Source organism: Linepithema humile, chromosome 1 (assembly GCF_040581485.1).
Source record: "Linepithema humile isolate Giens D197 chromosome 1, Lhum_UNIL_v1.0, whole genome shotgun sequence".
NCBI lineage: Eukaryota > Metazoa > Arthropoda > Insecta > Hymenoptera > Formicidae > Linepithema > Linepithema humile.
The window spans coordinates 44,590,353-44,603,357 of NC_090128.1; the positions used below are offsets into that span (position 1 = coordinate 44,590,353).

Genomic DNA, 13,005 nt, shown 5'->3' on the forward strand with positions numbered 1-13,005 from the left:
TTTAAATTAATTTTTTTATTAAATGTTAACTATTTTAGATGTACTCGTTAAAATTCAAATAAGAATGAAAAACTATACGAGCAATATGCATAATGTGGTTGTATTTTGATTATTGCTTTATTAAGTGATACAATATTATCAAACGTTTCAGTCTTAATTTGGACCTTTTTCTGTATAAATATTTCTGTCTGAACTTGTTTTAACGCATGTTAACTATACTTAATAATATACTCTTAACTATATGTATTACATATACTTAATAAATAATATTTAATTCAATAAATATTATGTAATGTTTTTAGTATCTTATTTTATATTTAATATCTTAATTTAATATTTTTAATATAATCACAAAGGTATATGGATTTTCAGCACTAGTTTTATATTATCAAGAAATTCTAATGATTGCAAAAATCTTCACAATAATAAAAAAAATTACTAACTATATAATTTTAATTGATGATAATTTTTAATAACATAGAATTTTTAAAAATATTAGAAATTAATACTCAATAGTTGAATTTTGATATTATATTTTGATATTATCAAGAAATTTCTAATAATTACAAATTTTCAAAAGATAATAAAATTCAACTAAATGGTATTGATCAATGATATTTTTAAATTGTATGCTATTAAAAATTATCGTTAATCAAAATTATAGTTAGTATTTTTCTTTATTGTGAACATTTGCAATCATTAGAATTTCTTGATAATATCATAAAAGTAGTGCTGGCAAAAAGGAATCTATATATTTTCAGGGTCTAAAGCGGGTCAACGGAGGGTTTTAACTAAACCCTACTTTGAAGCTTTAGCAGGAAAAAGGGAAATTTCGGACATATTGTAGCGCCAAAGTAGGTGCTATTATATACATACGATACAATGCATAACATCTACTTTGACTCTCTTATGCTTACCTCAAAATAAAAGATTAAGGTTCAATATAGGTGCTAAATTTCGACTCGGGAAATTAGCAACTGTGTATTTATCTCGTAACCCTTACATTTATCTTCTTTTCAAAAAAGGAGAGAAAGGGATTATAGCGGTATCGCAATGACAATCTTGTAATATTAATAGCCATATGTAGCGCTTTTTGTGGTTTCTCTCGCGACATCTCATCCAATAAATCTGGCATCCGTAACGTTTTCCTTTCTTTCGCATTTTTTTTTCCCGGGGAAAGCCTCTCCAATTATTCGGCTCGTCGGGACATCGCGATCGCTCAAAACGGAATGTCATGCAAATACCGAGCTTCTCCCAAATTGCCTCGGCGAGCATCAACATTCAGACGACATACCGAAGAACCGACTGCGGAGTCCTGTATCGATAATACCGCGGGAAAGCCCGCGGGAGCCTCTCCTTTCATTCCGCGGGTTAGTCGATGGCAGAGCTTTCCAATAAACGGGAGAGATCCCGGCTTTGTGACTGCCAGAAGACAGATAAGGTATGCCGGCGAGAGGGTCCTCGGTAAGGACCCGTCTGCGGGTCCCGAGGAGCTCGTTCCAACCGCGCATATTAAATTGTTCGCCTCACAATACCGACCGCCATCGCATCCCCTTCTATCGATGACGACTTTTCACGATATTGGCAACCTGTTAATATACTTTACGGAAAGTCGGGTCGCGCGTGTGTGCGCGTGTACGTCTGTGTGTATGGACGAGCGAAAATGTGAAGTCTCACGATTGCGAGTCACGATTGCGAGTCACGATCGCTATTAGTCCGGACGTTTTATACCGCCGGATTGGGGATTGAACAATCAATGCCACCCCGATTTGAAAGCCGTAACGTTATATATTTAAATGGGGAACGTTCATGTTTTTTTCCCGAAAAAAATGGCTTTTTCTAGCCACAGAGAAACCACAGAGCAATTCTTCTTATATTTTTTAAAAATATTCCATAAATATATCTTTCTGTTTGCCTATAAATATCATTCTCTAAATGCGTTTGCACAAATATTCTTTTAAACAAAATAAAAATAGATATATCCAGAATACATTACTAGAAATCGAAATTTTCGAATAAAGTGTTGCAGTTCGAATTTTTATAATAGATGAACGTTTCAATTTTTTTGTAAAAATCAGCAGAAAATGTACAAAAGCGCGAAAAAAAATCGATAGGACGACACAAGCTATTCCAACGACGACCAACCCTTTCATCGTCGTCAAGCAACTGTCGTTTCCCTAATTAATTAAATCGCACCCCCGTGTGCTGTTCCACGCGAGCCACGGCTACGGTCGGAACTAAAGCAGGCATCGGTTTAAGTTTGATTGGCTCAATAATTACGACGAAACCGGCCGTGCGAAGCAATGTGTGCAATTATAGCGCATCAGATATGTTAATGATCGCGACAGCGTAATTATTCAGCATGTGTTTGATCTTGTTTGTGTTTCCACATTCTGGTATTTCGGCAGAGTTATAATTAAATTCGTAAGAAAATATAATACACTCACCCGAAAAAAAAGCGGTACACTGAAAATGTGGGAAAAATTCATCAAATTTCAACTGACGATAACTTCGTAAATAATAAAGATAGAAAGTTCTATAAAATATGGAAATGAAGCTAAAAATCTCTACTTTAAGAATCAATTTATTTCAATGTTGCAAAATAAATTTATTGAAAATTGTAGCTTATTGGGATCAAAAGCGTACGAAAGTACAGAGTCTCCTCTTTAAAATGCTTTTTTATGCATCTCGATACGATGATTTTTCGCTAAGAGATTCGCATTTGAAGTAAGAATCTGCCTTTTTCTTCAAATGCGAATCTCTCGGCGAAAAATCATCGTATCGAGATGCATAAAAAAGCATTTTAAAGAGGAGACTGTACTTTTGTACGCTTTTGATCCCAATAAGCTACAATTTTTTGTTTATACCGTGCACCGTCGCAAACTCGAACCATTATTTTTCAATTTTGCATGCTCGCGCTTTGTCATCCGCCATTTTCAATAAATTTATTTTGCAACATTGAAATAAATTGATTCTTAAAGTAGAGATTTTTAGCTTCATTTCCATATTTTATAGAACTTTCTATCTTTATTATTTACGAAGTTATCGTCAGTTGAAATTTGATGAATTTTTCCCACATTTTCAGTGTACCGCTTTTTTTTCGGGTGAGTGTAGTAAAGTGGAAAATACAAATTGCAATTATGTTAGAAATATACAGAAAATGTTAATCAACTTTTTACCAATGTAAAATAAGAACATTAGATGTGAATTGTAATTATAAGAATATTATTCAAACATCAAGGCGGTATAAACAAGATTGCAATCAGGACGATCCAATTTAATAAGAATTAGCGTAATTTCAGTCAACCGCAACTTCGATCACGACTTCGTAATCCCGTTTATTTTCGTCCGCGCCTAATGAATTCATAACTTCGATTGGTCCGTAATATCTCTTACGACTAATCCGCTTTATGGCATTTTAAAAGTGATTAGGGTCGGCGCTAACGCGAGCACGGCGCTACAGCAGAAGAGGCGCTCTTGGAAGTTTTGCGCGTTGCGGATATTCGACGTCTGAAAATTCCCTTAAGCTGATTTTCCGTGAAATGCCGCCGCCGCCGCCGCCAAGCCCTACTGTTTCCACCTCCACGGTCGAGTCGACCCCGCGTAGTGATTTATCCGCGGCGAGGTCCGCCTTCGAGGACCGTACTTTCATTTTTAACGTAATGCGAAAAATATTCGACCGCCGCCGCCGCCGCTGCGTTTCGAAAAAAATTCATAGCGCCCATTAAAGAATGCGAGGGCCCGAGATGCATAAACATGAGGGATTATTTCCTTAACGCGTCGAAGTGGTACGATACACAAAGGGGATTACACATTAATACCGCTCGAAGTGATCAATAATACGTATTATATATTGCTGGCTCGCTCATCAAAATAATTTTATTAATATAAATTTTGTATATAAAGGATATACACGGCGAACATTTATATTTTTATAAAAATCTATGTCGTCCACACATTTTTAATAACCGCTCAAAAAAAAACGTAAAAACTTTGTTCAATTTTTCATACAAATATTTAATTTCAAGCTTTCAAATATAATTTGGTTTGTGTCACTTAACCATTTACGTTGCAATTTATTTCGATTTACTCTTATCAATGTTTAATTGACATTTTTATCGAAATTGAAAAAATTCAAGTTAAAAAGTTGAGATCGTAGAGAGATTAGAGAATAATCTACAGGATCATACACACAATTCGGTTTGCGGTCCTTCGTTCTACTCGTATATTGTCTTCCTTGCTGCGTCTGTAGTTGCACTGTCTGTTCATGGACTGCGCTGTTTTCATGCTCTCGAAAGGATGTCCATAGGGGCGGATTTTGCTATCCCCTATTAACCGCCCCTTCCTTTTTAAACACGCATACACACGTTCACGCACATCAACCATGTCATCTTCATACATAGATGTACAGAATGTACATACACGGCGTCCCAAAACCACCAAACTTAATTTCAAAGAACATAAATATATTAATTAAATTTTTACAATTATTAGTTTCAATTATAAACTCCCCAACAAATTCAATGTGGATTTTTTTCCATCTGACAAATAAAACTCGAAATTAAGTTTGAGTAAATACAGATTTATTTAAACTTATGTAAAAAAAAAAATAATGTTCTATTATACAGACGCACTTTGTAGGCTTTCGCGACTGCCGTTATCGATGCCTTAATATTTTAGTGAAAGAAGAACCGATTCCTCGGACAAACTCGGTAATTAAAAGTGTCGGGCACGCCGAGACACCCCGTGGATGTGCACGACGTACATGGATGTGTGCCTTCACGGCAATTAGCATGCATCCAACAGAGCTTAGGGATTGCCGAGGGTGTCCGAATAATCCTGCGTGATCTACGCGCGTTTCCGATACCCATATGGAGTGTGCTTATGGTACCGCCTGCCGCAACCCCCTCCCCCCTCCCCCCCCCACCCCGCCGCCATACAACCCCGCATACAAGCGGCGGGCATTCGCATTATGGCGCTCGCGGGAGAAGGATACGACGGGCCCTTTGAATAATTTGCCTCTCCCACGATGGGCGGAGGGGAGCGTGGACACGAGTGGCTTTATTTGTTTCCCGGAAAAATCGATGGACAGTATCGGCCATAACAACCGTTTAATAACGACTCGAACCGCGGAGTCAGATAGCGGATTTATTGTCGATCCGGGAAATCGAGACGCGCCGACGAAGGCTGTAACGGCAGTTTCTGATAATTAAATGGCATTCACGGGGTAAATGGTACCTTGTGAATAGCGTGCAATTAGGAAGACGCTACAGAGATTATCGTTACTTACTGAAAGGTGCTATTATATATTTTACTAACACTATAAACTTCTAAAATCTATATAACACAGTTAATATATGTAATTAGAAATTTGAGAAAAGAATTTCGCACGTGCGTATCATAAATATTTTTTTCACGTTATATTTACTGAAATAATATATTAGTTCGAAGAATATTCATTTCTTAAGCAATGCGATCTCTTAATTTAACGACGTAAGTGTATTCGTGAATTGTGATATATTAAAATGTAAATATTTGCTGATAACTGAAGGCGCAGAGAGAAATTTTACTGCAACAATTTCAGTTGACGATAATTTTAATTTATTTTTAACGATGCATGTTAAGCTTGATTTCCAAGAGGCAGAGAGATTCTATGTATATTTACCTCTGAAAATTAACATTTAGTTACGTCATTCGTGTTGATTTAGCGAAGTCGCGTGATACGTTGCGAGCATTCGCCCACGATACGCGATACGAGTTTTCGCGTCGAATATAAAACACACCGCGGCATGTATCCCGATGTCAAAGCGAGACGTTGTGCTTTCACGTCTCGCAACGGAACATGACGGAGTAAAGATACGGAGTCTGGCAGGAGAAGAACGGTAGGGAAAAGGAGGTGGCGGTGGAGACGAAGAAGGCGGAATCTTGATTTGATATTCCACATGAAGGACTCTCCGTCGAGAGCTTTTACACGCTCGACGCGAGCTTTTCAGCGTCTACCGGAATATGAACAAGAAAGGTACGTGATGATAACACTGAAGAGACATCCGTTGCGTCTCTCGTATTGTACTTAGGTGAATGCAAGAGCAGGCGTAACAGATAATTAGCAAACTTATAATCAAGCTGGTTAACTCAAATCGTCAACCAAGAAGCCGACGAATCGAATTGATACAAAGCATTTTTTTTAAATTAATATTTGTCACTCTAACTTTACTTATTAAGATAATTATCGTACGTTTGCTATTATTATTTTGATCGCTTGAAAAAAATCTGACAAGTTGAAGCTCTATGTTTCGAAAAATACTTATAATCGCACTCTGAATAATATATTAAAATATTAACCAATTTGTTTGCATATAATAAAAACGCTAATCATCAATTTTCACATAGCGCGTCCCGAATCTATTCAATATTGATGCTTTTAGATCTAAATAGCTTGAATATTAAAACTTCTTCTTTCTCTCCTTCTTCTCTTTCCTTCCCTCTTTCGAAATAATAATAATGTTTACGTCACGTTCGCGTCATCTCTAACACGTAAAGCATAATCGCGTCTATAATCTCGACCCCGCTCAAATTTTATCGGGCTATTTGACACCTGCTGCGGAAGAGTAATAGTCAATCGTGAATACGGGATTCGTGTCCTTCGGTGGGTCAGTGAGGCCACAGCCCTTCCGTTCTTTGTTCCCGAACCCCCGAGAATCTCCCGTCGACTAATTCACCGGGCGGAAACGGCGCGCATTTTTGCGAGCGTGCGTTTCGCCATTAATTAAAGGGACCGCGGAGTGTGCCCTCCGATAAAAACCTTTTCCACCGCGCACATAAAGCCCCGGGGAAGATGGTGATGACGGGGGTGACGGGGTGCGGCCCGGAGATAGCCGAAATATCGTGGGGTCGAATGGAGCGAAGATATCGCGCGGCTCCGCTTGAAATCTCGAGGCATAACGCGCATCATTATGGCAATCCGGGCATTACGATGGGTGAAAGCGGGACGAGCACTTATCCGCCGGAATTCTGCGATTCTACGGCGCATCAAGATTGTTTAAATTATAATCAGCACTATTCTCAATCCCTCGGGATCAGCGCGATACGAACGAGACTCGTGTCACGCCATGGCGGCGAGATGCACTCGCCTAATTACGGCGCGCAGTTGTCTCACTGCGGAAATAAAAATATAAAAAAATAAAATAATAATTTAACTTACAATGAAATATTGTAATAACTTTTTGCAGACTACCACGAGTTAATAAAAATTTATGTGCTCCATTATGCGGCTTTGCGCGGTTTTAACAAATTTAAATAATTCACTGAAAGAGTAGTTTTAAATAATTTAAATATTTTTAAACTTGAATATATATATATATATTCTATGTGTTGCCAGGAAAACGTCATATAAAAAATATAAAATTATATGATGGAATCTGTATCAAATTCTAAAAGATTGAAGATAAGAGAGTCGATTGCAATCTCTAAGAGTTACTATTGTTATAGTTGCGATTATTATGTCACGTCAGCGATATATCATTCCATTGAAATGCAAATGCAAGTGAATATCGTGTATTTTTATATGCCTTGGAAATAATAGTTCATAGTCTCGCAACTTCGTCCCCTTTATGACTGCTGCAAAGAGCACATGATGTTAAGGGGGGCAAGAAATTACCTTGCAAATAGTCATTTAATTATGCAAGATGGTCCATTGTTGTAACGACATCCATAGGTCAGAGTGCAAAGTTGTGTACCGATCAGCCAGCCTGTCGTAAACCGCAATATATCGCGGCGCGGCCTAACCCGGTTCAGTCATTAGTTACTGCTTAGGTCTCGCGCCTCTGGTTCAGGCGATCGGAATGGGTTACTGGGGCTACGATTTACAGTCTCGCGGGAATTCGCTCGCCGAGCGACGATACTGTAATTTAAAATTAAAATTCGAACAAGCTTTCCCCACAACCTCAAGTCACAAATATGATTTTGTTATATTATTTATTATTTCTATCCCCGATTGATTTGCGAGAGAAGCCCATCCGTTCGTGATTTAACAACTGTCAGTGTTAAAAACAATTCGGTCGATAGGATACTCGCATTCGAGGATTTTCGCGACACCCTGTATGGCTCCCGAACCGAGACGATTTGTACGTGAGGTTCGGGCAAATTGCGTGCGCGCTTCAGCGCGCCAGTTCTGTAACGGACAAGCGCGTTACTCGTGCGTACACATGGGATCTCCGGTAATGAACGCACGACGATCCGCGGCTAATCGTCGCCTGGAGGAGCCGCCGAGACGTGAAGCGCTCTCACGTATCACTAGGTCGACTGCGCGCTCGCTACGCAACGGCGTCCTTTGATCTGGACCAGTCTATGCGATGGCCAATAACAAGTTGCCCTTGCACGCTGCACACGTGATTAATAGATCGCCGCTTGGTTCGGGCACAAGAACGATTGGTGCGCACGATGTAATAATACAATTGCAGCTATATATGCGAGACAGATTAATATGAGAGAAAGATAACTTCTGAATCGCCGCCAGATTAGTTTTCTTCTTTCACTGATGTGATTTTCGCAGAGAGTAAATCTGTCGATGAAAAATGTTTCGAAATAAATCTACTTTTATTTCAAAATAGAGTTTTAATTAGGATCTTAGTTACGAATATATTTAACGTAAAAACTTTTAAATCTAAAAATAATGCTTCATTAAATTTTCGCTAAAGAGAAATTGACTTCAGATGAATTGAATAATCTGTAAATAAATATTTACGCTGTTATTTCTGTATTAAATTAATTTCCAAAGTAATTTTGCAAAGTACAGCGACAAAGTAAGCTGTATTAAATATTTAGTTAAATTTAATTCCTAAATTTTTATATTTTTTTCCGTAAATTTGGTTTCTCTTAAGGGAGGTTTAAGTTAATCAACTTTATTCGTAAAACAAGACGAAAATAATTAATTGCGTGTATCGAGCTTGATAAATATGGAAATAGGCATGTTAAACGCTTAAGCTGCGCCGATGAAAATTTATGAGCACCCTTCGCGTTTTATTTATAAAAGACGCGAGTCGTGCGGAATAAAACTCGCGCAGCTGGCGAGTTTCTCGCGGTATTTGAAAGTGGAATGGCGAGAGGGATGCTGACACGCTATCTCTCTTCCCTCTCGTCCTATCTCGCCTCTCAGCCACGTTATGAGCTGACGACCACGCTCCGTAACGAGGAATTATAGCTGGAACCGACACCAGAGTCTGTACAGTATCCAACGAGCATGAATTTCACCCGATTATCGGATACGCGTGGCCCATGCTAAATACCAGTCCGGCCACTGCAAGTGAAATACTAGAAATCCATTAAAGGGCTTTGTGTGGACACTGCCGGATATACCGGGTAGTACGTGATTCAGAGAGTCGCATGTCAGCCAAAAAACTTGAAACCGAAACCTACGGAACTTTCTATTGCGCGTGAAATACTTTAAACTGATATTTGAAAAATTCGCGTAAATTTTTGCTCTAAATTATTTAATTCAAATATTACAAATAATTTGTATTTAAATGCTACACCAAATGTTACAATAAGTTGTCTTTTTGACTTCAATTGTACAATAAGAAATTTTGAACAATGTAACAGAGTACTCTTGTCCATAACTTATTAAACGGTTTTTATTTAAACAAGTGCCGAACACATTCTCTTCCACGATGGATTTAAATGAAAATTCGTCGCAAATTTCCACGCGGGTAAAATAATACGCCCGGGTTATTGTAAAGAATCGGGGAATATCGGTTTCTCCCTTGTGCGCGCGAACCGAGCCGCAATTTATGAAACACGGTATGTGCGCGTTGGCCGAGCTCACATACACTCCTCCCCCGTTAGCTTCAACCCTTCCGCAAAATACCGCGGCCACTGTGTTTTTCCACCCTTCCGATCGTATTCTATCTCGCGGCCGCAACCGCGTGTCGGTCCGCGCATCCGTGCACAAACACGCGTGTCCACTGTAATAAATATGCGTGAGCGATAGGAGATTAATCGCGCACCGTAAACAGAGATTACCTTCCAACGTGAATTAGCCCTAGCGAGTGATTCGGAAGGATAGCCCCGCGGGGACAATAAAACCGTGCGCGGCACAAAGCCGGGGATTTAAAAATAAAAATACAACAACTGTTTGCGTTTTTAAACGCCATTTCTTTCGAATGAAATACGCGTGCTACAAAAATTAATAAATCTCGCCAAAAATCGGTTGAAAACGTTTCTTTCAACGTAAACTAATCATCTTAGATTAAATAATTCCAATCTTTTGTTTAAAAAAAAAATTAAATATAAAGTTTTCTAAATAATTTATTTCTACGTGCGAGTTAAGCAATATTTGAGTCAACCGTCATCTTTCTAGTGAAAATTTTCAACTTGCGCCGTTTTCGAGACACCCTGTATAGTGTTTTCCGAATAAAATTCATCGTAGTTATCCCCGTCAAAGGAAGTCCTGGGATTACGGCAGTCGCGTTCACGATTGTTTTTCCTGGCATTAATGATCGATGCCATCGAGCGTGTCTCGCGACGACAATGTAGTGCCAGGTTGTTTGCGACGTCGCGTCGCGTCGCGTCGCGTCGCGTCGCGCCGCATCGCGGCGCCGTAAGATCCGGGGAGGGTAGAAAATTGTCCGTCCTCTCTTTCACTCCTCAGCCCATCGCGCACCCTCCGCCGCCGTCGGTCCTCACCCTCTATCATTCATCCCTGACGCCTTCGAATTTACTTCGGCCGCCCCCGAGGGCTCTCTCGCTCTCTCGTCTCGGCGTATTGATATATCGTCGCGCTCGGATTCGCATTACACCTCGGAATTGCGTTGATCAATGTTTCGCGACCGACTCGGAGGAGCGTGGACGCGCGCTCGTGAAAAGAACAGTTCCGAATCGTATCGGGTTTCGACTCGGATTATCGATTGTCGCGATAGTTCTGCGATTTCTCGATGAGTCATATCCGTATTCGATGTTGCGTTCTGTAAGAACTGTTTCGTAAAAAATAGAGATAGACAAGCCAGTCTCAAGTTACTGAAAATGTGAAGACTTGTACTCTGTCAGTTTGACACGCAAAAATTCTAAACCTCGAAGAATTCAATACTAAATTTATTGAAAGAATCAAAATCTTATAAAGATAATGTAAGAAAAATGTGATACGGATTATGTTATTATCTTATTGAACGATAAGTATACAAAATGTATTTTTATTTTTTGAATTGTTAGATTTAAGCTTTTGGAACTCTCAACTTTTTTCTTGAAGCATCTCATCGAATTAATTTAACAAAATCTCACAAACCTTTCGTTATAAATGTTTTAAAACTGTTTTTCCGTTTCGTATGTATATAATCATATAACAATATATTTCCTTATTTCCCATAAATTACTTGGTTATGACGCTAAATTAATTTCTTTAAATGATTACATGAATATTTAATTGTTTATTTCAATTATCGTCTCTCACCATGGTGTAATTCACGAGAGTCATTAGAATATAAACAGAGCGAGACGCGACGACCGTGGAATTCGCATGTACGAATACTCGATTAGAATGTAAATCGCGCGCGCGCGCGCGCGAGAGAGAGAGAGAGAGAGAGAGAGAGAGAGAGAGAGAGAGAGAGAGAGAGAGAGAGAGAGAGAGAGAGAGAGAGAGAGAGAGAGAGAGAGAGAGAGAGAGAGAGAGAGAGAGAGAGAGAGAGAGAGAGAGAGAGAGAGAGAGAGAGAGGGAGAGAGAGAGAGAGAGAGAGAGGGAGAGAGGGAGAGAGGGAGAGAGGGAGAGAGGGAGAGAGGGAGAGAGGGAGAGAGGGAGAGAGGGAGAGAGGGAGAGAGGGAGAGAGGGAGAGAGGGAGAGAGGGAGAGAGGGAGAGAGGGAGAGAGGGAGAGAGAGAGAGAGAGAGAGAGAGAGAGAGAGAGAGAGAGAGAGAGAGAGAGAGAGAGAGAGAGAGAGAGAGAGAGAGAGAGAGAGAGAGAGAGAGAGAGAGAGAGAGAGAGAGAGAGAGAGAGAGAGAGAGAGAGAGAGAGAGAGAGAGAGAGAGAGAGAGAGAGAGAGAGAGAGAGAGAGAGAGAGAGAGAGAGAGAGAGAGAGAGAGAGAGAGAGAGAGAGAGAGAGAGAGAGAGAGAGAGAGAGAGAGAGAGAGAGAGAGAGAGAGAGAGAGAGAGAGAGAGAGAGAGAGAGAGAGAGAGAGAGAGAGAGAGAGAGAGAGAGAGAGAGAGAGAGAGAGAGAGAGAGAGAGAGAGAGAGAGAGAGAGAGAGAGAGAGAGAGAGAGAGAGAGAGAGAGAGAGAGAGAGAGAGAGAGAGAGAGAGAGAGAGAGAGAGGAGGGAGAGAGAGAGAGAGAGAGAGAGAGAGAGAGAGAGAGAGAGAGAGAGAGAGAGAGAGAGAGAGAGAGAGAGAGAGGATCGCTCTTGCACACGCTGCGTTTTGATAACGTTACACGGAGGGGCAAGAAGGTCCTTTGTTGTCTCCGGCGGTTGTTCTGTACCGCGAGGGTGTGGATTCTCGCCGATGAATCGATGCTAACGGCGCGTGTGATACGAATCTGCATAACTAATCGGCCTTTGCATAAAGTCGGCCTTTGCGCCAACGTTTTTCAGACCCGAATAACGTCATTAGGTTGCCTTTGAGACACAAATTCGAGCCGGGAACGCGATTAGCGGCGCGCCGCAAAGACGCAGAAATATTTCGCGTCGCCCACATGTCGGCGTCGTTTGGACATTTGTTTGCGAAATACAATGCACATACAGTTTAAAACTAACCACAAGCGCTGGATGCGCAACCGCAACCAAAATAAAATTACGGGAAATATCAAAGAGCGAAATTTTTAACGGGATATTGCGCGATTTTCCGTCATATTTTGATGCGGTGTGTAAAGTTATGTTGTAACAACAGTACCGTCAATATTGCTTTTAGTGTCACTATTTAAATAAAAATACTATAAAATAATATTATATTATTTTTTATATTATCAAATTCTCTGTATTGTTTTTATAAATATTTTTCTTTAAAACTTGCTGCGCTCATTCTATTGAA

General features: G+C 39.9%; 1 protein-coding gene across 9 annotated transcripts in view; it reads right to left on the reverse strand.

Moving 5' to 3' along the window:
* The window catches only part of LOC105669778 (nuclear mitotic apparatus protein 1-like), a 235,651-nt gene that overhangs the window by 29,168 nt on the left and 193,478 nt on the right, over positions 1–13,005 (reverse strand). The gene's annotated exons all lie outside the window — the stretch shown is intronic.